The sequence below is a fragment of the Myotis yumanensis genome, unplaced genomic scaffold, assembly GCF_028538775.1.
Source record: "Myotis yumanensis isolate MYYU_CA2020_CCGP unplaced genomic scaffold, mMyoYum1.0.hap1 SCAF_15, whole genome shotgun sequence".
Lineage (NCBI taxonomy): Eukaryota > Metazoa > Chordata > Mammalia > Chiroptera > Vespertilionidae > Myotis > Myotis yumanensis.
This window is the reverse complement of record NW_027223766.1, coordinates 17,622,796-17,645,938: the sequence shown is the minus strand read 5'-3', so window position 1 is coordinate 17,645,938 and position 23,143 is coordinate 17,622,796. Positions and strand designations below refer to the sequence as shown.

Below are 23,143 nucleotides of genomic sequence, written 5' to 3'. Positions count from 1 at the left end.
CTTATTCACCACCTGTTGGAAAATGTTAGTGTTCATGTTCAATCATGTGCCTAATTTAGTGTGTAATTGAAAATGTAGCGCTTGCAAGGCAGGCAAATCTTTTTGAAGGTTTAGCTATTTATATTGAGCGTATTAATTACACTGAAGTAGAGGAGAACACAACACTATCAGAAGAACAGAGACCACTTTCAAAGTAACAGCTCAACAGGACACACACTGGCTACTTGGAGAGATAAAAGCACTGTGTGTGTTGTTTGAGTAAGTGTGAAATACTTCAGAGCTGCCATATTATCACCATCACAAATTGTCAGCAGATGTTTCTTCTACTCAACTCAAATGGGCACTGGTTCTTACCACTGGAAAGAAACATAAACCAGTGGCTTTTAAAGTCCTGGTGTCTTTTTTCCTGTCCTGTGTTAACGTTAAAATTTCCCTATTGAGTTTACCGATAAACGTAATTTGAAATACTATATAGTGCTCTACAGGCACATTGCAGTGTTTCCAGTTCTAGAATGTTCTTGAATTTTCCACTGAATCCAAACATTCAATAGGTTGGTTCTAGGAACTTTTGAGTGAAACTTTTAGTTAATATGGTCTGTTTGCCCAGCATCACCATGAGAAGGATGAGGGCCCCTCATGCTTGAACCATTTTGTCCATGTCAAGGAGAGATTAGTACTTCAGTGATAAAGGCCAACTAAGAAAAATAGAAGAAAGTACCTAAGTGTGACTTTTCCAACAGTTGGGGTTACCATTGTCTTTATTTATAGTCCTTAATGTTTTCCTGATAATTTTAGGAAATGTCTTCAATCAGAGGAAGCAGTGAAGGTATGAGTGAGGCATGACAAGGATAGGCATCATTTAAAAACATTTATTAAATGTAAATGTATGAGCTTTGGCTAATAGTTTCTTTTGCAAAACAATTCTTTTACATACTTCTTATCTATTTGCCTCAAGGAAGTTCCTTGTGCCAATAATCAAGCTAAAATTCTTTCCTAGAAGTAATTCTCAAGCTTGATTTGTTTATTGCTTCTGTGTAGCTGTATTGTTCTTTTTCAGTGTAAAGCCTGACACTTTGAGGTTCTCTGACTTCTAAACTTGGGTGGCAAGGCCACACCTTTAAACTGATCTTTGCCCCAAGAGTAGATCTTAATGCGACTTTGTCAAAATTTTTCTCTGGATTTTCCCTTCTAATTCCAGATCTATACGCAACTGATTTTTCTAAATTTTCAAGGCCCCAAATTTCTAAACTCTCTAGTTTATCTTATTTTTACATGCAAACCAGACAGTATTTCATGATCTGGATTCCCTTTCTTGAAAGAGCACCTTAAAAACACAAAATAAAAGCCAACACACCTCACCACTGTTCTGATATTTTGTAACCCTTTACTTTAGGACTACAGACTCAGTAGGCACCTGATAAGCCTTCCAAGTTATTCAGGTGACACTTTTGCAAAAGTTTCATTATTGCCTAACATGGGTCTCAAACTTTCCAGTTTGGTTTCAGTTTTCTTGCACTTGATATCTAAGACAAATATATATTTTTGTTCTGCTTTGGTTTTATTTATATGACAGCATCTCATTTCTGGTACCAGTTTTGGTGATAGTTAAAATAATTCTAGCTTTATTACTAAATAAATCCCCATATCCCTGTAGAGTAACACAATTGAAGTTTGTTTTTTACTCTCAAGTTTAAATGGATTTTCCATCTTGTGCCTCTGTTATTCTCCAAGGACCTCAGTGTCTTCTGCATTCGTTTGGGCTGATGGGCAAGAAAGACGAAATCACACAACAGGGTGTTTTGGTTTTTTTTAAAATGGCGTTTCAGTTTTATAAATACACTAGAGGCCCGGTGCACAAAAATTTGTGCACTTGGGGGGGTGGATCCCTCAGCCCAGCCCGTGCCCTCTCACAGTCTGGGACCCCTCGGGGAATGACCATCTGCTGGCTGAGGCCTGCTCCCCAGGGGATTGGGCCTAAGCTGGCAATCAGACATCCCTCTGGCAGCCCGGCAGCTGTTGGGGGATGTCCACTTGCCAGCGGGGAGCAGACCTAAGCTGCAGTCAGACATCCTTAGCGCTGCTGAGGAGGCAGGAGAGGCTCCCACCACCACCGCTGTACTGGCAGCCATCAGCCTGGCTTGTGGCTGAGCAGAGCTCCTCCATGTGGGAGCTCACTGACCACCAGAGGGCAGCTCCTGCATTGAGCGCCTACCCCCTGGTGGTCAGTGTGTATCATAGTGACCAGTCATTCCCAGTCTTTCTGCTGTTAGGGTCAGTTTTCATATTACCCTTTTACTATATAGGATAGAGGCCTGGTGCACGGATTGGGGCCGGCTGGTTTGCCCTGAATGGTGTCCCGGTCAGGGTGGGGGTCCCCACTGTGGTGCCTGGCCAGTCTGGATGAGGGGCTGATGGCTGTTTTCTGGCTGCCCACACCCCCTTCAGGGTGGGGGTCCCCACTGGGGTGCCTGGCCAGCCTGGATGATGGGCTGATGGCTGTTTTCAGGCTGCCTGCACCCCCTTCAGGGTCAGGGTCCCCACTGTGGTACCTGGCCAGCCTGGATGAGGGGCTGAGGGCTGTTTTCAGGCGGGCCAAGCCTGCAACTGAAGCTCCCAGTAGTCTCTCCTTTTTTTCTTTCTTTTTTATTCTGGGATTTATTTACCTTCTGTAATTGAAACTTTGTTGCAGCTCCAGCTCTGAGGCTGGCTGGCTGAAAGCAGGTTTCTGGAGTTTGTTTAGCTTCTATAATTGCAACATTGTTGCTTAGAGTGCAGCTCAGAGCCCGGCTGCGGCAGGCGGGGAACCTTGGCTTCCTCTATCACTGGAGCAAGCAAGCCTCCTGCTCACTTCAGCTGCCTGGCTGCCGGCTGCCATCTTGGTTGGCAGTTAATTTGCATATCACCCTGATTAGCCAATGGGAAGCATAGCGGAGGTATGGTTAATTACCATGTTTGTCTATTATTAGATAGGATTATTTTTAAGCTGTCCGTTTCATTTACTATTGCACTTGAGAAGGAAAATTTGTGCAAAACACACAGGGTGTTTTTATCTGCCAGGACTCAAAATGACACTCATCATGACCTTTATATGCCATTGGCTAGACCCAAGTCACATGGGCCCCCCTTTGATGAAGACTGAAAAAGGTAGTCTAGTTTTGTGCACACAAAGAAAAGAATGTGACTTTGGAGATTAGGTAGCCAGTCTCTGGCACAAATAAATAAGTCAATAAAAAATTTTAAAAAATCTCCCACATAGCTTGAGAACCAGGGCTCCACAGTCAGGAACAATTCCAGATTATATTTCAGAACTGGAACAGTAGAGACACCATTACTGCCCTTGGGCAGAGATGCAGCCAGCAGCTAAACAGCTGTCACTGTACCTCTGAAAACTGGATGCAGCTGCTGCCACCTTTAACTGATTTGATTCTTTGAAGTGTCTACCTCTTTCTATCAACCTATCAATGTCAAGAGAAGCGAATCTGCTCGGTGGGCCTTGGTGAGACTGGGAAAGGCAGTTTCAGCTTCAATGAAAAGTGTCATGTTCTTCTTCAAAAACTAAAGAAACTCCCTAAACGTGGGGAAAAGTTTCAGACACTGAGTAGCCCTCCCCTTGCCAAAAATAGGACAGATGTTCACCACGCCTACCAGGAAGACATAAGGTGCCTAGAATGTTAGAAATCATTGTATGAGTCAGAAAACTATTCAGAATTTTTGGCTGCAGACAAAAGTCTGGCAACATTTTGATCCATCTGGCATTGTGAAAGTATAGTCTCTTTTATAAGCTGTTGAAAATCAAGGTGAGACCTGCCATAGTGATATAAGTATAAATAAAAAATGAAAGGTGCCCAACTGAATGCAATTGCCTCCCAATTGTTATGTGGTTGCTCTATGCATTTTGAGAATGAAATATTTTCTTTTTTATTACACTTTGAAAAAGTACCCTCAACAATTTCAGAAGAGTATAGTTTAAACGGATCTCCAAAAAGATTTGGGTCTCACATTGGTAGTGAAATTCTTAAGCACTGCCTGAGGGCCATGCATGTGGGGTCAACACTATTCATACACTGAAGCCAGCATGTCTTGCTAATGACATGCCCCTGCCCATTGCTGTGTGATGTGTTGTTCAGGATGGAGCTTTATGAACCTGGTTGTGTCCAGTGACTTTTTGTTTTGACTCTTACGGGAAATAGTGACTGAAAATAATCAAATTCACATAAAGACCTCAAGGTAAAGAAGGTTGATTAAAGTCATCACTTATGAAGTAAAATGAAACTGCCCAACCCCACTGAGAAAAGTATACCCATCATTGAGGTTAACTACATGGGTGACCCAAATAAAAACATCATCAGATGAGTGCATGAAAATACATTCACCTATACATACTTCATAGGTCAAAAAACAAAAAAACTCATGACTGAAAATGATGAAGCTGATATGGTATGACCATGAATATTGTCAGTTGCTTTTATTGTTTTTGCTTATCTATGAGAGAATGTGAACAATGGTGAAGAACACACTCTTGTTTCTCTTAGTCCCTACTCTATAAACTTGAATGATTCTCTTAGCCTCTCTACATGCTTGTTTTGTTTCTCCATCTGCAAAATGGGGAAGAAATACTACCTCTCCATAGAATTGTTGTATTTCATGTATTTGACAAATGCCTACTACATGCCAGAGATTACTCTAAGTGCTAGGGATGTCTAAGTGACTAGAATAGGCAAAAGTATCTCTGCCCTCATGGGACTTACACTCTAGAAATGAGATAACACATATAAAGCATTTAAAAGAGTCTTTGGTACAAAATAAGAGTTCAATAAATATCTACTATTTTTTTCTTTTTGTTCTCTCTTAAACTATTGATTTGCAGTACATGCTAATGTAATATAGAGCAAAAAGTAATACAGTGGGGCCTTGACTTACGAGTTTAATTCGTTCCGTGACAGAGCTCATAACTCAAATTACTCGTATGTCAAATCACTGTGACATTTGCTCCGCCAACTAGCAATGGGGTATCTGAAGCTGGCTCGTAACCCAGATTTTTTTGAGCTTGCAACTCAAAGCAAAAAATCAGCCGAGAGATGGCTCGTATCTAAAAAAAACTCGTTAGTCAGGACACTCGTAAGTTAAGGCCCCACTGTACAGGGAAAGTGTCAGGACTTTTTAACCTACTAGATCAGATCTCCTAGTCTTTCTTTTTTTATAATAAAACTAGAGGTCTGGTGCATGAAATTCGTGCACAGGAGGGGGGGGTCCCTCAGCCCGGCTTGCACCCTCTCCAATCCAGGACCCCGCAGGGAATGATGGGCAGTTGGACATCCCTCTGGCAATCCGGGACCAGTGGCTCCTAACCGCTCACCTGCCTGCCTGCCTGATTGCCCCTAACCTCTCTGCCTGCCAGCCTGATCACCCCTAACCACTCTCCCCTTCCAGCTGATCTCCCTAACTGCTCTCCCCTGCCAGCCTGATCGCCCCCTAACTGCTCCCCTGCCAGCCTGATTGCCCCTAACTGCCTCTCCTTTGGCCCCCGCCATCATGACTTTGTCCGGAAGGACGTCCAGCAGATGTCCAGTCTAATTAGCATATTACCCTTTTATTAGTATAGATTCATTTCAATTTTAATGTCTCTGAATTGTTCTTCAGGTCATGGAAATCTAATAAGCAAATAAAACTATGGGTTTTGTTGCTAAATACTATTCCTTTCCTTGGCTGATTAAAATTTATTAGTGAATGACAGCATCTCACTTCTGGTAATAATTTCTGGTAGCAAAACTCAGAAGAATTACACAATTATTTACTAATAAAAATAGTTTTAGACTACTTTCGATTGGATGCTAAAAATTCATCTTTTTTAAAGTTAACTTTTCCTTTGCTATTTTTTTATTTTTAAAAATATATTTTTATTCATTTCAGAGAAGAAGGAAGAGAGAGATAGAAACATCAATAATGAGATTGAATCATTGATCAGCTGCCTCCTGCACACCCCACATTGGGGATCGAGCCCGCAATCTGGGCATGTGCCTTGTCTGGGAATCAAACCATGACCTCCTGGTTCATAGGTCGACACTCAACCACTAAGCCATGAAGCCCTTTTACTTTATTACTAATTATTGTGGGTGGGGATTAAATACCCAAAACAGTGCATCAATCAAAGTGCAAAAATGCTTTTCAGATACAGAAAAGTGATAGCTATAAACTATCGGGCTGATGGATTTCAAACATTCCACAGAGGTTTGGGGAAATTGCCTATTATCTTAAATTACATGAATTTTATGTAAAGTCACTATCTCAAAAAGATGCTTTATCCTTTCATAAGCTTCTTTACTTTTTATTTTTAGTTAAACATCTTTCCTCTAATTTATTGTGTCTGAGAGATGCTGTTAATTGTTGGATCCACAGACATCGAATCAGGAATGAGTGAGTGTCCTTACTTTGGTACAGAAGAGTTGGACATGCCAGTGTCAACATGACTGGTGATTTGGGAGCTTTTCACTCTGGAGGAGACTTTCATTTACCTCCCACCTCCACTTATGGACTCCCAGGAGTTCAAGATGAGTAGTAATTACCTCTCCCTCAGTAGGTGGTTTCTAGAGCACTAAGTGTATTCTTTAAAATGAGTTTGGTTTTGGAAATTTGATGTGATAAGTCTTTTGTGATTATCATGGAAGACATTTTCTTTATTGTTCATGTCAAGCAGCCATACACACAGATGCATACAGATAGATGTTAAAGAAACTTAACAGGTAATATTAGATATGTATTTCTATAGGCTCTAATGAAGGAGAATTCTAAGAGTCTAAAGTCAATTTTCTGTTTTATAAATATGAAATTAAAATTGGTTAGAATAAGAAGAAAATACTTCTAACTCATCATCTATGATTGCAACCACAACGACTTTCTTATTTTATTAATTTTTTTATCTTCTTAATAGTTCTGGAAATATCAACTTGTTTCTATCCTCAATTTTAGTCACCATTAGCTTTCCCCATATTATCTCAGTAGCCTTCTCCCTACCCATGTCTTGCCCATGGTCTTGGTCACCTTAAGTCTACAGTCTACTATTAAAGAACAAATCGAATTCATTCAGTTGATTATTACTATAGCACAAATCTGACCGTGGCACTCTGCTGCCATGGCTTTCCACTTTAAGTTCAAGTGTCTTGCTACAAAGACATGATCTGCTTCTTGCTCACCTTTCATCTTATCTTTCACCCATTGCTTAGTCTTCTTTCCTACTGTGGGCTACATGCAATCTTGTGAAAACGTTGTACTCTCTTATCACTGGACTCTTGTATATGCTGTTCTTTCTCCCTATACGACCATAAGCTCCCAGATGAGGATCTGAATCTTGCTCTCCTTCCAGTGACTGACACACTATGACTTCTCGATACACATTTACTGAATAAAGGGTTTGTCAGCTATGTACAAGGCATGGCACTGGGTCCTGCAAATGCTTGTAAGCTCTGCTACCCATGGAACTACATCTCCTAGTCTCCAGCTTGCAGATCATGGGACTTCTCAGCCTCCATATCCTTAGAAATATGCACCCCATTGGTTCTGTTTCTCTGGAGAACCCTCATACTTCCTCTGCAAGAGTTCAATTTGTTTTTAGCTAAAATCAGGCAGGAAGAATTTTTCTTCCCCCCAAATGATGTAATGACTAAAAGGAGAAAAGAAGGCTCAATACCTTCATAAATTCACTGGTATATAAAATTCTCTCTTACTCTCTCTCTCTCTCTTATTTACAATAAGTAAATTGTTGTAATGGAGATGAAGACTATACTATGAAGAAAACTCTAATTTAGTTACCAGAAGGTAACTACATAGTGAGTGTTGTGCAGGAATCAATGAACTTATTCAGTAAAGGACTAGTTATTAAATATGTGAGAGTTTGCTGACCATACATATCATGCTATCACCACTACCCAACTGCTTGGTGGTGTGAAAGCAGACACTGGCACTATATAAATAACTAGGCATGGTTGTGTTGTAATAAAACTTTATTTGCAAAAGTAGGGGGCAGGCCCATTTTTGCCTATAGGCCATAGCTTACTGACCCCAGTGTAGCTGTTTAGAGCACAGACAAACAAGTTAGAGAACAAGGGTTCAGGTTCTGACTTCACCAACTATCTGTTCTGTACCCATGTGCAGGCCACCTAAACTCTATTAATTAAGTACCCACCTCCTAGGTTTGTTATGACAATTAAATGAACTATGGGCTTCAATTGCTTGATGAAACATTTGAATTATAGTAAGCATTATAGGTTAGTTATTATTTTCAAATCATTTCTTTGACACTTGAGGGTAAGGGTTTTATATACACCACCTCTTTAAAAAAAAAAAAAAGTAGCCTGAAATAAAGTTGTAGTAAGTTTTGTAGAAGAAAGTTTTCATTCCATTGTTGGTGCAATCTGGAACTTTGGAACATGTTATTGAAAATATTTCATCATCTCGTTCTGAGTAATGTATTCTCTTTGCAACAGAGAACATCTCATTCCAGTGAAGCCCGAGAGATCGTCTTGAGCGAAAAAAACAGTTTAGATAAGACTTGGGGAAAAATTTTTAGTGCTTTCAGCTCCTTTTGAATTTGTCCAGCAGGTCTTCTGGCTTTTACCAAAAAGCCCTCAAAGAAAACAAACAAACAAAAAAAAACACTTGGGGGAAAATTTTTAACTGCTCTAGTTTTCTTAGCTAATTGTTAAGCTTCTTTGTATAACTTCTCAAGATTTTAACATCTAGTTTTCCTCAATTAACCAATTTTTTCTTTTCTAATGCAGTTTCAACTGATAAAAAAAAAAATAACCCAGTAAAAACATGGCCATATTTATTTCTCCTTAAGGTCAGTCATTAATATTTCACCCCCAATTATCTTTTCTTGCTACCACTTTGATCATTTTACACTCATCCTGAAAACCCTAATGTAGCTTTTTATTCTCTTCTATGCATATCATGACCAAGTGCTTCAACTTGGAGTTCACAGCTCCCTTCAGGTTTCTCAGGACCCTCCGGCACTCTCCCTGACTCCCCCACCTACCAGGGCCCTCCACCCAGATAGGAAAGCAAGCCACCCCTTTCATCTGTGCATTCCCAGGGCTGAGTTATGTCTGGAATGCTTTCTCCCTCCCCTTGATGGGTTCCCTCCCTTCTATCATTTATGGAGCTTATCAGAACACACTGTCTCCTCAACCTTTCCCCCAAACTGAAAACACCAAAGTAGTTCTCTGCCTCCCACTATGCCTTCGGAAGACAGAAAATTTTGACTCTCGTGTAAGAGTGCATGCACAGTATATTTTACCCCTTCTTACTGTGATGCTTTATTTAATCTTTGCATTTTGTAAGACTTGAATGTCATTCTTTCAGGTAGTTCTCCCTGTTACAGATTGTTATTTCAAATCGGATAATTTGGAAATGTTGCTGTGGCTCCTGGCAGAAGTGTGTGCCCCCTGAGGACCAGGTCCTCCAGACACACAGAGGTACAGGACAGGAGACACGGGTCCCCATGAAGGTCACTGGGAGTTAAAGTAAATGACAGTGAGTGGTAAGCAGAAAGGCTCCCAAAGGTGTCCACAACCTAATCCCTGGAACTTTGAACATGATGTTACATGGCAAAAGAGACTTTGCAGATGTAATTAACATTATGAGCTTTAAAATAGGTGGAGTTCACCAGGCTGGCATGGCTCAGTGGTTGAGAATTGACCTGTAAACCAGGAGGTCACCGTTCGATTCCCGATCAGGGCACATGCCCAGATTGTGGCTTGATCCCCAGTGTGGGGTGTGCAGGAGGCAGCTGATCAATGATTTTCCCATCATTGATGTTTCCATCTCTCCCTTTCCCTTCCTCTATGAAATCACTAAAAATATATTTTTAAATAATAATAATTAATTAAATTAAACAGGGGACGTTCCCTGGATTATTGGTGTAGGACAGTGATGGCGAACCTATGACATGCGTGTCAGAGGTGACACACGAACTCATTGTTTTGGTTGATTTTTCTTTGTTAAATGGCATTTAAACATATAAAATAAATATCAAAAATATAAGTCTTTGTTTTACTATGGTTGCAAATATCAAAAAATTTCTAAATGTGACACGGCACCAGAGTTAAGTTAGGGTTTTTCAAAATGTTGTCACGCCAAGCTCAAAAGGTTCACCATCACTGGTGTAGGACCAATCCATGATTATATACAGTCATATGAGCCCTTGAAAACAGAAAACTTTCTCTGCACTGGGTAAGAGTATGGAGCTAATAATAATAATAATAATAATAAATAATAATAGTAAATAATAAGAATAATAGTACTTTTTCTCTCCCATCTTCTAAGTTCTTCTTGCTGGGCTATAATCAAATGAACAGAGACAGGGTAACAGGAGACAATCAAAATTGTAATACATGTGCATAGGGAAGCCACATAAGCATGAAATTCCAGAGAGTGAGGCAACATTATATATTTGACATTTTTGGACAAAGAAGAAAGAGAGAGGATGGGAAATTAGATTTCTGAAGTGAGAATGGTGATTTACAGGTAGTTGAGGAAGAATGAACACACAAGGCAGGACAATTATTGGAAGGCAACTCAGAAACAATGGGACATGGGGTATCTAGCTGCCAGGCCCCTGTCTGAAGCCCTCTTATTTACCACTAGAGGCCTGATGCACGAAATTCATGCAAGGGGCTTGGCCCTCGCAGCCAGGGCTTCGTCTGGAAGGTCATTCGGAAGGATGTCCAGAAAGTGGTTCAGCTGTCCGGTCTAATTAGCACATTACGCTTTTATTATGATAGATACTTAATTCCACTTAAACAAAGGAGAACACCCTAAGATTTCCTGCCTGAAGCAAAATGTTCTGTCTGCATCTCTTAGGCAGGAAAGAGATGGCGGAAAGGAGGGGTTTCAGAGGTTCTTTCTGAGTTTTGTTTCTTAATGAACAGCTTCAAATCAACATCTCAAAAGGGCAGCGTAAGGGTGGCAAACTGGTTGCCTTCAAGAAATACAGCAAAAGAAGTCAGAGAGATGCAAAGTATAAAAGGGACTCGTGTGTGGGAGAGCCACATGGGAAACATGAGAAGGAGTGTAGGCAGCCTCCAGCAGGGAAGCCCAGCCCCAGTCAGCACAGAAACAGGCTTCAGTCCTAGGCCTGGAGACAACTAGAAACAGCCCCTGGGCCCCAGGGCCCACGGACACTTTTTGATCCAGCCAATCCTAAGCCTGTTTATCATGCCTCACCCATTCCTTCCTGCAGAAATGATAATACAGGCTCTTGCCCATGCTTTCCTCCCGCTCCCCTGCTCCTGATTGACCCAGGGTTTCCTCACATGGTCCCTCCTGTGTGGCCTCCTGTGAGTGCATCCTGTTCCAGGTGTTGTTCTTGACTTAACTGTTCCCCGTGTTTAGGGAAACATCCTTCCTGACTTCCTTCATCTGTAGCTTGGTCATGTTATTCTTCCTGCCTCACCAGGATCCCCTCACCTTTTCTCATACACACACTTACCTCCCTGTCTTGAGTGAACTGCAAATTAAACAAGACCCAGTGCTGGTTTCTGGGAAACAGTGTTGAATAAAGCAGATAAAATTCCTTCTTCCAATCATTTCATAATTCCCTGGGGTGGTAGCCCGTATCGTTCCACCTGCATAGCTGATATTAGCTTCCAGGGTTTCACAAGCCACAGCTGCCGTCATGTCTCCAGGCCGCATTCTTCCAGGTGGGTCACTGTCACCAATGATCGCTTCTGTCACAGTCACCCTGCTGCGGACAACCCAGCTCAAACTGGACATCCATCCTTCTCTGCTTTTAGAAAAGGCACAGAAGACGACTTCGAATTGAAGTTGGTAATTTTTTAAAGTCAATCATCTTCCCTCACAGCCTTGTCATCAGGATGGCAAGATGATGTGGGTTCAAGTGACTGTCGTAACACTGTACCCAAAGCTCCCACTGACGCTGGTGGCTGAATCTAGCTATTCATGCCAACCGTTCTTCATTCAGGTATGATTTTCTCCGAGGCACCAAATGCCCTTTTCTCTTCCCTGGAGAGAATCTAAATGTAATTCAGTTGATACAAATAGTAGATACATCAAAGAGAGGTGGAGAGAGGCCATCCAATTGTCCTTGTGTTCAGCTCGGATACCAGGTGACTCAGTAATTTAGGTAATTCTATAAAGAATGATGAGTTATTATTTAGATTCAAAGAGAGAGAAGGAGAGGGAGATGGAAAGGGAGAAAAAGAGGGAGAGATGTATATTTTTCTGAGGAATTTGTAAGCATTCCTGTTTTACTTTTTAATAAAGTGAGTAAATTATCTTCTGGAAAATGTTGACACTGAATGTACTGTGATATAAAAGACAATAGTCACAAATTGTTCATCTTCTCTTTCCCCAGAAAAAAATTAAAAATCATCAATTTTGGTGATGGTTTGTAGTTCACGGTTAGATGGTTCAAGCTTATGAAAGGAAATTTGTCCAAGGGACTCCCAGGTGGAGGGTTTAAGTTATGAAAACAACCATAATTGTTGATTTCCTTCTAGTAAGTACAAAACTAGAGTAGAGTCCCAGGCCTTAATGGGGTTAATGGGATGTTTACTCAGGATTTACCCTGGAAGCACATAAAATCCAAGAGCCTGTTGAGGGTGGTCGTTGCGGGGAGATCCTTGAGACAAGCATTATCAAGACACGGGTCTGAGGTTTAAGTATTAGGTTTAGACAATAAGATGAACGAGGACAGGTTAAATGATGACATCTTTTGCATGTTGTGTTTAATTTGCTCCAAGTTTGTGTTTATGAGTTCTGTACCATACATCTCACCAAAGCTGGTTATTTCATGCTGTGGCATAGATCTTCAGTTTTAACCTGTCATGTCAATCCTAAGGCACCACTATGACCGTCCCTTCCAACTGTGATCACACAGTCAGTCTTCTCCTCATCTTATAAAATGCACATTTTCTTCATGTCTGTTTTATGTTGACACTGTATTTCCCACCCAAGTGTTGGTTTATGTTTTAAAAATTATATTGCCTATATATCTTCTTTCATACTTTTACAACCAAGAGTCCCTCAGAAAGCAGAGCTTCCACGGGCCATCCCGGTTTACTGACAATTCCAATTAGGAATTTAATAAATTGATTTTGATGGGAGAACGTAGTACCCCCACACCTTCCACCTGCCTACATCGGATATTCCTACATGTCCTGACCTAGAGCAATACGGGCACTTTGTCTACATCAACTCACTTGTAGCTAGTCTGTCCTGAATGGCCCCCTAGTACCACAATGAGTACTTTTTTCTGTTAATTTTCAAATTAGTTTAACACATATTTCAGTTTCCAAAGTATGAGTACATAAAATTCTGGTAAGCATTTTATGATCCTAAGGTGTTGTTGTCTTTTTAAGACCTTTTATTTCTCTCAATAATCTTGAGCTAACATTCATGTTTTTGTCTTTTGCAATTTGGTCATTCTCAGGGTCCATTAACTAAGCCCATAAGATTAGGATATTTTTCTAATAAGATAGCAAGGAAATAAATCAAGATTCTTTTTCCTGCTGAAATGATAGCCAGCACCATTTTCCAGAGACCTTAATCTATAAACGTCACATGCCTTTTGGTGAAAATGAGAAGTTAAGTAAAAAATAATTGATGATCATATTTTATTTGCAAGAGTTATAAACTTTTCACAAACACTGTTACTTATCAGCTGTTTCATTCGCAGCATTAAAAATACTCTGCAATTGAAATTTTATCAAATTAGTTTAATAACAAAGGCAAAAAGATTTTAATAACTGAGGTTTAGTTTATTTAAAAATTGAGCATAAATTTGTTCCTAAGTTTTGTTTTCCATTCTTGCTTTTTCTCCCCCCCTCTCCCCTTCTTTTTAAAAATTTCATTTTCTTCCTCACCAATGGTTCATAATAACAGCTTTGTCTGGCCTCTGAATTCTTCCTTGTCATTTAATGCCAGTTGGAGTCTTGAGGAGCCCTGGCTTCACTTCTAGCTTTTAACTTCTCCAGACTGTAGGTCATTAGTTGTTCAGTAAAAGAGCTGAAGATCAGATAAAGTTGCTTAACCCCTCCCAAGCCAATGGCCCTACAGCCTGTGATCTCCTCTTTGCTTCCCTCGGAGCTATTATATGGTCAGCTCTGCAGGGTTTCAGATGTTACCCTTTTGTTGAACTCCGTGTTCCTTTTCCAGGGCACTAAAAGGGTTAAGTAACATTAAAATAAAAATTTGCTTGCCCTTGACCCTTTTCATCAGTTGTGCTCTGGTTGGCTGCATATGGCCTTTCTCTTTCCTTGCTCTCCCTCACAGAGCTTCTGGTTAATGGATCTAGTGAAGAGGAGAGCTATTCAAGAGGAGGGTGTTACCTACTTAGGCTGTAATTTAGTATAGCTCTTTTGTTTACTTAATTAATTAACTCATTAGCTGCCTCTTTCCCCCAAATTGTTCATGGTGGCTTATAAAAGTGCACTCTACAGAAAACAGGACAGAGGTGGATATGTGTATGTGTGTATATGTAGAAAACACACAACAGAAAAAAGTACAAACATAGAATGCACACTACAGAAAGTAGGAGGCAGAAATATATATTTTATATGGCACCACATGTAATTAATTAATACTTAATATTAATGTAAATATATTCATTATAAAATATAATTGATCATATAAAATACATTTTATGTATAATGGACATGTTAAATATATAGAGTATAAGAAAACATAATAAAACTTATACAAACCAGTTCTCATATGAAAAATTGAAAATCAAGGTATTTGTTCTACCTAAAGTAGATTTTGATGTTTACATTAGTTACTTTTTGAACAAAAGCCTAAGGAGACAACAAAAAACATTAAACATGCAAAGCTGTCAGATCCTTGGCCCAGCTCCCCCTCACATTTAATTTCCTTAATGGTTCTACTTTTTTAAAAAAAAAATGAAAGGACTTTGTAAAGATAAGGGTACATACATTACAGCCCATTAACACCATTAGGGCAAGTGTCTTAAAGAAAATCTGTTCAATATAACAAAAATGTGGAATTTCTTCTCTCTTCGGTGTCTTTTTTTTTTTTTCATTTAGCTCCTAGGACTACAGCCAGGTGCAGTACATTTCAAAGCACCTTAATACCATTTATATTTTACTTGTAGAATATTATGACCACAGATAAACCTCGGGAAGACAGACCGTTTAGTTAAACCTTACATTGGGCCACATGACATAAACTGCACACAGACAGTTTCCAGCTGGGAAAACACTTACGTTCCGTTTATACCTCTAAACTGTGGTCCTGTCTTTGAAAGTTCTCACTAGATTCTCACCCAGCCCAGTGCTTGGTGGGTTACCTATCTGAGAACTACAGGAACCTACACCTTTCCTTTCCCTTTTAGAAAATCGCATGGAGTCTTAACCAGCCTGTTGTAGTATCATGGGACTACTGTCGCAAGGTTTTAAATGCAATACAATTAAAGAAGGAAAATACTGTTACATAAAGGGAACTACTGTAGTTAAACTCTGACTTCTGGTTACTGCCACTTCCCTACTTGTTAAAAACCATAGACAGAAAAGTTTTCTTTTGATCTCTAAGGAGGCACTTCTAAATGACTTATCTCATGTCTACGAGTATTTTGATGTTCAAGAGTAAGAAAGGAAATTTTAAGAAAGAAAGGAAAATTTCCCTGCTGACAGGAAAAAAAAAAATAGTTCATGAGAGTTTGCACCTCCTTGAATAGTTAAGAACTGGCCAGATTTATTTGAACCCTAACATATACCTTCATATCTTTTGTTGTTTGGTTTGGTTGCTCTTGTGGTATCACTTTTTTTATCTGTTATTCTTTCAGCTATAATTTTCTAATTAATCATTCATAACATGGACAGTTTACAGTAGTTGTTCACAACCATTTTCCAAAGATCCCTCATGAAAGATGAGGTTTCTATGGAGGAAAAATTGCTGTGTAACCATCACTGACTCCTACATATATCATCACTCTTACATGACCCCTCAAAAAAAACCCATCATAGAAATTAATGAAAGTAAGAGAGGGATAACCTTGAATACAATCTGCTGTCTTTCTTGTAAATCATTCACAAACTTTATTTCTTTCACTTGTAAGATATGCCCAAGGTAGTAAGACAAACCCACCGTATCATGACAGAAGTGCTGAGTACAGAGCAGTGCCGGGCAGAACTGGGTCTGAGAGACACCTATGCCATTTACTAGCTGTGGCGCCTTGGGCAAACTACTTAACTTCTCTCATTTTTTCAATCTGTAAAAGGGGAGCAAGAACAGTACATACATGATAAAATTATTGAGAAGACCAAAGGACATAACACACATAATAAGCTAAGCACAGTACCTGGCACATACTAAATAAATATTCTGTTAAGCTCTATTAGAGAAGTTCCAGCATTAAAATCCTTAGTTCTAAAACATTAGTTTAGGCATCAAAAACCCTTCTGCTTTTAACCATGAATGAACAGCATGATCTGGACATACCCTTCTACATCACCAATGTAAAAACTGAACAACATATATGAAACACCGATTTTCACACATTGGACAATAGGCAGGACAGGACTCTGATGATCTCTCAGAGAGGGGAAACAAATGAGGTGACTCCTAGGATTGGCCGAGCTTTTCACCTAGAGATGTGTTCCAAAACTGTAGCACAATGAGGGAAGCTAAGTAAAAAATGCTGAGTTGAGAAGACAGAGTTTGGAGTTAAGTGTCAACGTGGCTGGAATTTGTGGGTCATGTTACTCGAGAGGAAGGAGTTATTTAAAGAAAGAGCTCCAGAATTCTGCATGGTGTTCACTTGACTCTTTGGCTGATTGCCAATCGGTGCGTGCTTATTGGAGAATTCTACCAGGCTGGACAAAGAACAACATCTGGTGAAAGAATATTACCGAAAATCAGTAAACCAAGCAATTCCCAGAGCTCACACAAACCCAGGAATCATTCAAGTTTTCATCGTCCAGAGTGGACAGACCACATAAAATATACAGGACATTCTGTAGCGACTCCCCACAAAGTCAAACCGTAGTAGTGGGACAGAACTAGGCCTAGAGTAACATCAACCCCAAATCTGCCCTCGCCTCAAAATGATCAGACTAATTGACAAGTCATTTAACTGCCTCCCCAACACATTAAAAGATTTTTAAAGGTATTTAACAAAGTCTAGTACTCAAAAATGTACAATTGTAATTTCAGCATCCAATCAAAAATTAATAAGCAAGAAGCAAGAAAATGTGACTCATAATTAGGAGAAAAACACAAAAATAGAAATAGATGTAAAGCTATCAGAGATTGTGGAATTATCAGGACACTAATGTTATAAATGCTATTATAAATATGCTCAAGTATTTAAACCAGCGGTTCTCAACCTGTGGGTCACGACCCCTTTGGGGGTCGAACGACCCTTTAACAGGGGTCGCCTAAGACCATCAGAAAACACATATATAATTACATATTGTTTTTGTGATTAATCACTATGCTTTAATTGTGTTCAATTTGTAACAATGAAAATACATCCTGCATATCAGATATTTACATTACGATTCATAACAGTAGCAAAATTACAGTTATGAAGTAACAATGAAAATAATTTTATGGTTGGGGGTCACCACAACATGAGGAACTGTATTAAAGGGTCGCGGCATTAGGAAGGTTGAGAACCACTGATTTAAACAAAAAGATGATCTTAATGGGGACAGATCCTAGTGGGACAAATGTAACATTAAACATGAAAAATAAAGTATCTGTAATAAAAATTTATTGGATGGAATTCATAGCAAATCAGGCACTTCTAAAGAAAAGGTGACTCAACTTGTAATTATAGCAATAAAACCATCTACAATGAAGCACAGTGAGAAAAAAAAAAAAGACTGAACAACAACAAACAGAATTGTACTGACTTCTCAGGACAATATTTGTGCAATTGAAGTGAAATCCTAATAGAAAAAGAGAGTGGGAAGACAGGAAAAAAATTGATGAAATTTGATTAGTTATAATTCTACAATTGAAATAAGCTCAATAAACCCCAAGCTGAATAAACTGAAGATATACTAGTAAACAAGCAAGAACAAGCCAAGGTATCCTATATAATAAAACCCTAATATGCAAATCAACCAAATGGCAGAACGACTGGTTGCTATGATGCGCACTTACCACCAGGGCGCAGATGCTCAACGCAGGAGCTGCCCCCTGGTGGTCAGTGTGCTTCCACAGGGGGTGTGCTGCTCAGCCAGAAACTAGGCTTAAGACTGGTAAGTGCAGCAGCGGTGGTGGGGGATCCCGGACTGCGAGAGGGTGCAGGCTGGGCTGAGGGACCTCCACCAGTGCACGAATTTCATGCACCGGGCCTCTAGTGTTATGATACCGGTGCATGAAATTCGTGCACTGGTGGGGGGTCCCTAGCAGCTGCAGGCTGCTGGCCAGGGGCTTCCCTTCCCTGGCTGCCAGCTACGGGCCTGGGCCTCCCTTCATTTCACACCACCCCCTGGTGGCCAGTGCACATCATAGCGAGCATTCAAACTCCCGATCAGTTGAACTGAGGGGACTTTGCATATTAGGCTTTTATATAGATAGATTACTTAAAGACATTCAAAAAGAGAAACTCAAAGGCAAACATGGAGGGGGGAAGGAAAGGCATATACTATAAAGATATAAGCGATACAGCAGATTTTCCATTAGAAACGATAAAATATAGAAGATAACGAGACAACAATGTTAAAGTGTTGGAAGAAACAAATTGTTAGTCTAGAAATCTTTTGAATATGAAGCAAAAAAAAAAAAGTAAGTACATATTTATCACTAGCAAACCCACATGATAAAAAATGTGAAAGGAAGTTCTCTAGACAGGAAGAAAATGATACTAGGGGATACTTGGACCTACAAAAATGGTAAATACGTAGGTAAATGTAAAATATTTTTTCTAATTTTTGACTAATTGAAAAAGATAATTGCTTTAAAAAGTCAATAAATGTATAGGGGGTTTATAATATATAGGGACAGAATATATAATAACTAAAGCACCAAAGGTGGCAGAGGTAAAATGGATGTATATTGGAGTTTTATTGTATGTAAAGTGGTATAATGATATTTGAGAAGTATTGCAATTAGATAAAGTTGCATATTATAAACCTGGGCAAAAACCAGGGATTAAAGAAATAAAATAGAGTGATAGCTAATAAAGTAACAGTAAGAATATAAAGGATGTTTAAAATACACTCCATTGAAAATGGAAGAAATAAGAGAAATGAGAACAAATAGTACAAGTAAAAAAAATAGCATTTAAAATCAAACCACGTTGATAATAATTTTAACTGTAAATTTGGTTTAAGCCAAATTAAAAGAAAAAAATGTCAAATGGGACAACAGAGTAAAATCGAACATAAACTACCTATAAGAAGCTCATTTTAAATGTAAAGACACAGGTTAAAAATTTAAAAAATGGAAAAAATACATGTTATGCAGCAAACACTAATGATTAGAAAGGTAGAGTGGCAGCAATATTAATATCTGACAAAATAAAATTTAGAACAAGGAAAGATTCCAAGGATAAAGATGGACATTTCATAAAGATAAAGGGATAATTCCTCAAGACAACAAAGCAATCCTGAATGGGTATGTAATTGGTAATGGCGCTTCAAAATGTTTACAGCAAAAACTCACAGAACTGACATGAATACAATTGTATATTTAGCCATTCTCTTCTTAGTACCTGAAGGGGAAAAAAAATAGAAAATTTAAGTGGCTCTAGAAGATTTAACCAACTTGACCTAAATGACATCTAACAGAACACTCCAACTCAAAACTCAATTATATAGGATCTATGTAGAACATTCACTATGATCGAACATATGCTAGGCCATAAAGAACATATTTTTCCATGTAGAAGAGGCCCCCATGTATAAGATGCCCCCCACTTTCCCCATCCAAAATTAAGAAATCAATGTTTTAAACATTTTGCTGGTTTTCCTTTAGGACTTCTTCTTTTTTGACATTCTTCTGTTTTTCTCCACTGTCTGATCATACACTCAGTAGGAGGAGGTCCAAATTGTCTCTCCGCAGCTCTATTTCCACGCTCTTTTGCATAGCTGATTACATTCAGTTTGAATTTTACAGAGTAAGACAATCGCTTACCAGTATTTATCTTTTTATTTTCTGACATCTTTATGGGCTCAGAACGCTCGGATCCCTGTTGCATCTGCACACTCTCCACCTCCACCTCCAATTATGGCATCAGGAGGAATCATGGAGGAATTCTGTTTGATAAGTATGGGCAACTACTCACCTGCGGGGTTCGCTCCTCGGCTGACTTCCATTTATAAGATGCCCCTCAATTTTCAGTCTAACCATTTTATAAAAAAATAGTGTCTTATACATTGAAAAATATTTTTTTTAAAGGTTCAGTAGCAATGATGTATACTTCAACTTTAGGAATCTCTAAATTTAAGTAGAATGAAGGCAGTAATAAAGGGGGAAACAACAAAAAGAAAATGGACAGACAATATAAAAAATAAACAAGTATCTTAAGATACAAATACCAAAATATATTTAATAAGAAATATAAAATCTGAAAAATTATATATATGTATATATTTAAGAAAATTAATTTGCATTAAAGCCTCCTCTCCCACCCCTGCCAAAAAATAAAATTTAACACCTAGATGGCAAAGGAACATGGCAAAGTGATGCCATATCACCCCTGCGATTCCATTTTGTTATATGACCCCTTTTTTACATAGATGCGCTTTACAGAAAGTGTAGCTCTCCATTTCTGGCTTCTAAGAAGCAAACCACAGTGTCTTCTACAGCCTTTAGGAAATGAATTCTGCCAAAGCCCCACTGAGTTCAGAAAACACTCCTTCCCCAGTCTAGCCTCCAGATGAGAATGCAGTCCTAGCCAACAACGTGATTACAACCTTTCAGAGGACCCAGCTGAGCTATGCCCAGTCTCCTGACCCAAAGATTCTGTGAGACAACAAATGTGTATGGTTTTAAACTGCTAAGTTTGAGTCAGTGCACCACACAGCAACGAAAAACTAATACAAGCCAACAAAACAACCTAAATATGCAACAAGTACATGGGTATGTGACATAGCCAAAGGAAAAATTGACTAATATACATAACAAGGATGAATCTCAAAAATATACTAAGCAAAAAAAGCAAGAAATGAAAGAGTGCACGCTGCATGGTTCCATTTATATGATATTATTCAGAGAAAGCTAATCTATAGCTCCAGAAAGCAGATCAAAGCTCATCAAACGGCACCCATAAATTATACTTGAATAAGCATGATTTTTAAAAACTTCAGGAACTCAGTACAAGCACATCTGTATCTAAATATTTAAACTAATAAAAGGAGAAACAGTTTACGTTACTGTATGATATAGTATATCTGGCAGCAGATAACATTTTTAAGACTGGAAATCTTGCTCCTGATATGGACTGAGTATTTAATAAATTATCACCATAAAGGAATTTTAGGAGTGTAGATAAAATTCTGTATTGGCTCTAGCTACACAATAACAAATACCTAGAAATCTCAGGCCAAATATGGACTTTCACTAATTTCTTAACTAATAGTGTTCAGATGATTTTTCTCCTGATTGCTTATTAATTGCAAGGCACACCAGATCTTTTGAATCATGGAAAAATATAGTCCCTGTACTCCAGAAACAAAGAGTATTAGGAGATCAAAGACAGTACTAGAAGTCACTAAAAGGCCAAGTAGAACATTTGGGGACAGATAAAGTCCTAGGTACATTCACAGAAAGTAGTGCTTGCTTTGGAACAGGAGCCCAAGCCAAACTAATGTAGAATGGGATTCTTTATCTTGATGTAGAGCTTGAAGGATATATGGAATTTTGGTGTTTACAGAAGGAAAGTAACTGTAGAGAGGTGTTTTTGTTTAAATGCAAGAATACTGAGATTCATTTTAAGGATCACAGTATACATTTTGGGAGATAATGCAGATTTTGGAGGGATTTAAGGATTCAACTCTAAATAAACTCTCTCTGGGTGATTTTATCCAATCTCGCAGCGTTAAATAACACATGTATGCCAATGATTCCAAATTATATCGTTGTTTGGCCTCTCCATTGACCTTCAAATTCGATATCTAACTGCCTCCTTGATGCTGATTCAAATGGCTAATAGTAATCACAACCTCAACATTGTTTACCTACTTGTTAAAAAAAAACCCTAGGAATTCTCTTTAAATCCTTTCTTTCCCTCATTTCCATTTCAAATACATTGAAAATTCTTGCTTACTTTTCCTTGAAAATATATACTGCCTATCTGTCTCCAGTGCTGTTGACCTAGTCCAGGCAGCTCTAATCTCATGCCTTGGCAAGCTAACTGATCTCCCTGCTCCCATTCTTCCCCTCTCCAATCTCCCTCCCACATAAAAGCCAGAATAATCTTCTTTAACGTTAAATTATATTGTGTAACACCCATTAAAACTTTTCATCAGCTTCACATTGCAGTGGGAGTAAAATCCAACTTCCTTCTAATGTCTGCAAAGCCCTGCATGGCCGGGCTACTGGCCGCCTCCCTATCTCAGGTGTCACCCTTCCCCACCTCACTGACTCAGCTTCAGACACACTGCTGGTTCAAGCTCAGTTCTGCCCAGGGCCCTTGCCTCCCTGTTTTACCTGTCTGGAAAATTTCTTCAAATGGTTACTCTAAATTGTCTTTGTGTTCTCATTCAGTAAGGCTCTTTCTGATCAACACATCTAATTAGTCCCCTACCTGGTGTTGACTCTAAATCATAAATAGTTTTGGGGATCCTCTTGAGAATCAGAGTGGAATGAACCAACAGTGTTAACCTCCTTAGGGTTAAAATATCTTACTCTGGTTAAATATGACCGTGTGAACTCATTGCAGGGCTCCCTACGGCTTGGGGGAAGGGTCTTTGTCATTGAGGATCCCTCAGCTTTAGCTTTCTTAGCTTCACAGTGAACCTTTCCTTAGTCCCACCTTGTCAGTTTTCATATCAGTGTTTCATTCTCTTCATAGCACTTGTTACTTTTCAAAATTAGCTTTTCATCAATCTGACTCCTCTTTAAAGATCTGATCTCCTTTTTCCTATTAGAATGTGAACTCTCTGGGAGCAAGGACCTTGTTGAAAATTTATAACTATAATCCAAGAACCTGGAA

General features: G+C 39.0%; 1 non-coding gene across 1 annotated transcript; it reads left to right on the top strand.

Annotated features, from left to right (window-relative positions):
* Positions 1-8,560: 8,560 nt before the first annotated feature.
* LOC138993612 (U7 small nuclear RNA) lies at positions 8,561-8,623 on the top strand. The gene has a single exon (XR_011468324.1). It is a non-coding gene; the product is annotated as a U7 small nuclear RNA (small nuclear RNA).
* Positions 8,624-23,143: the final 14,520 nt, after the last annotated feature.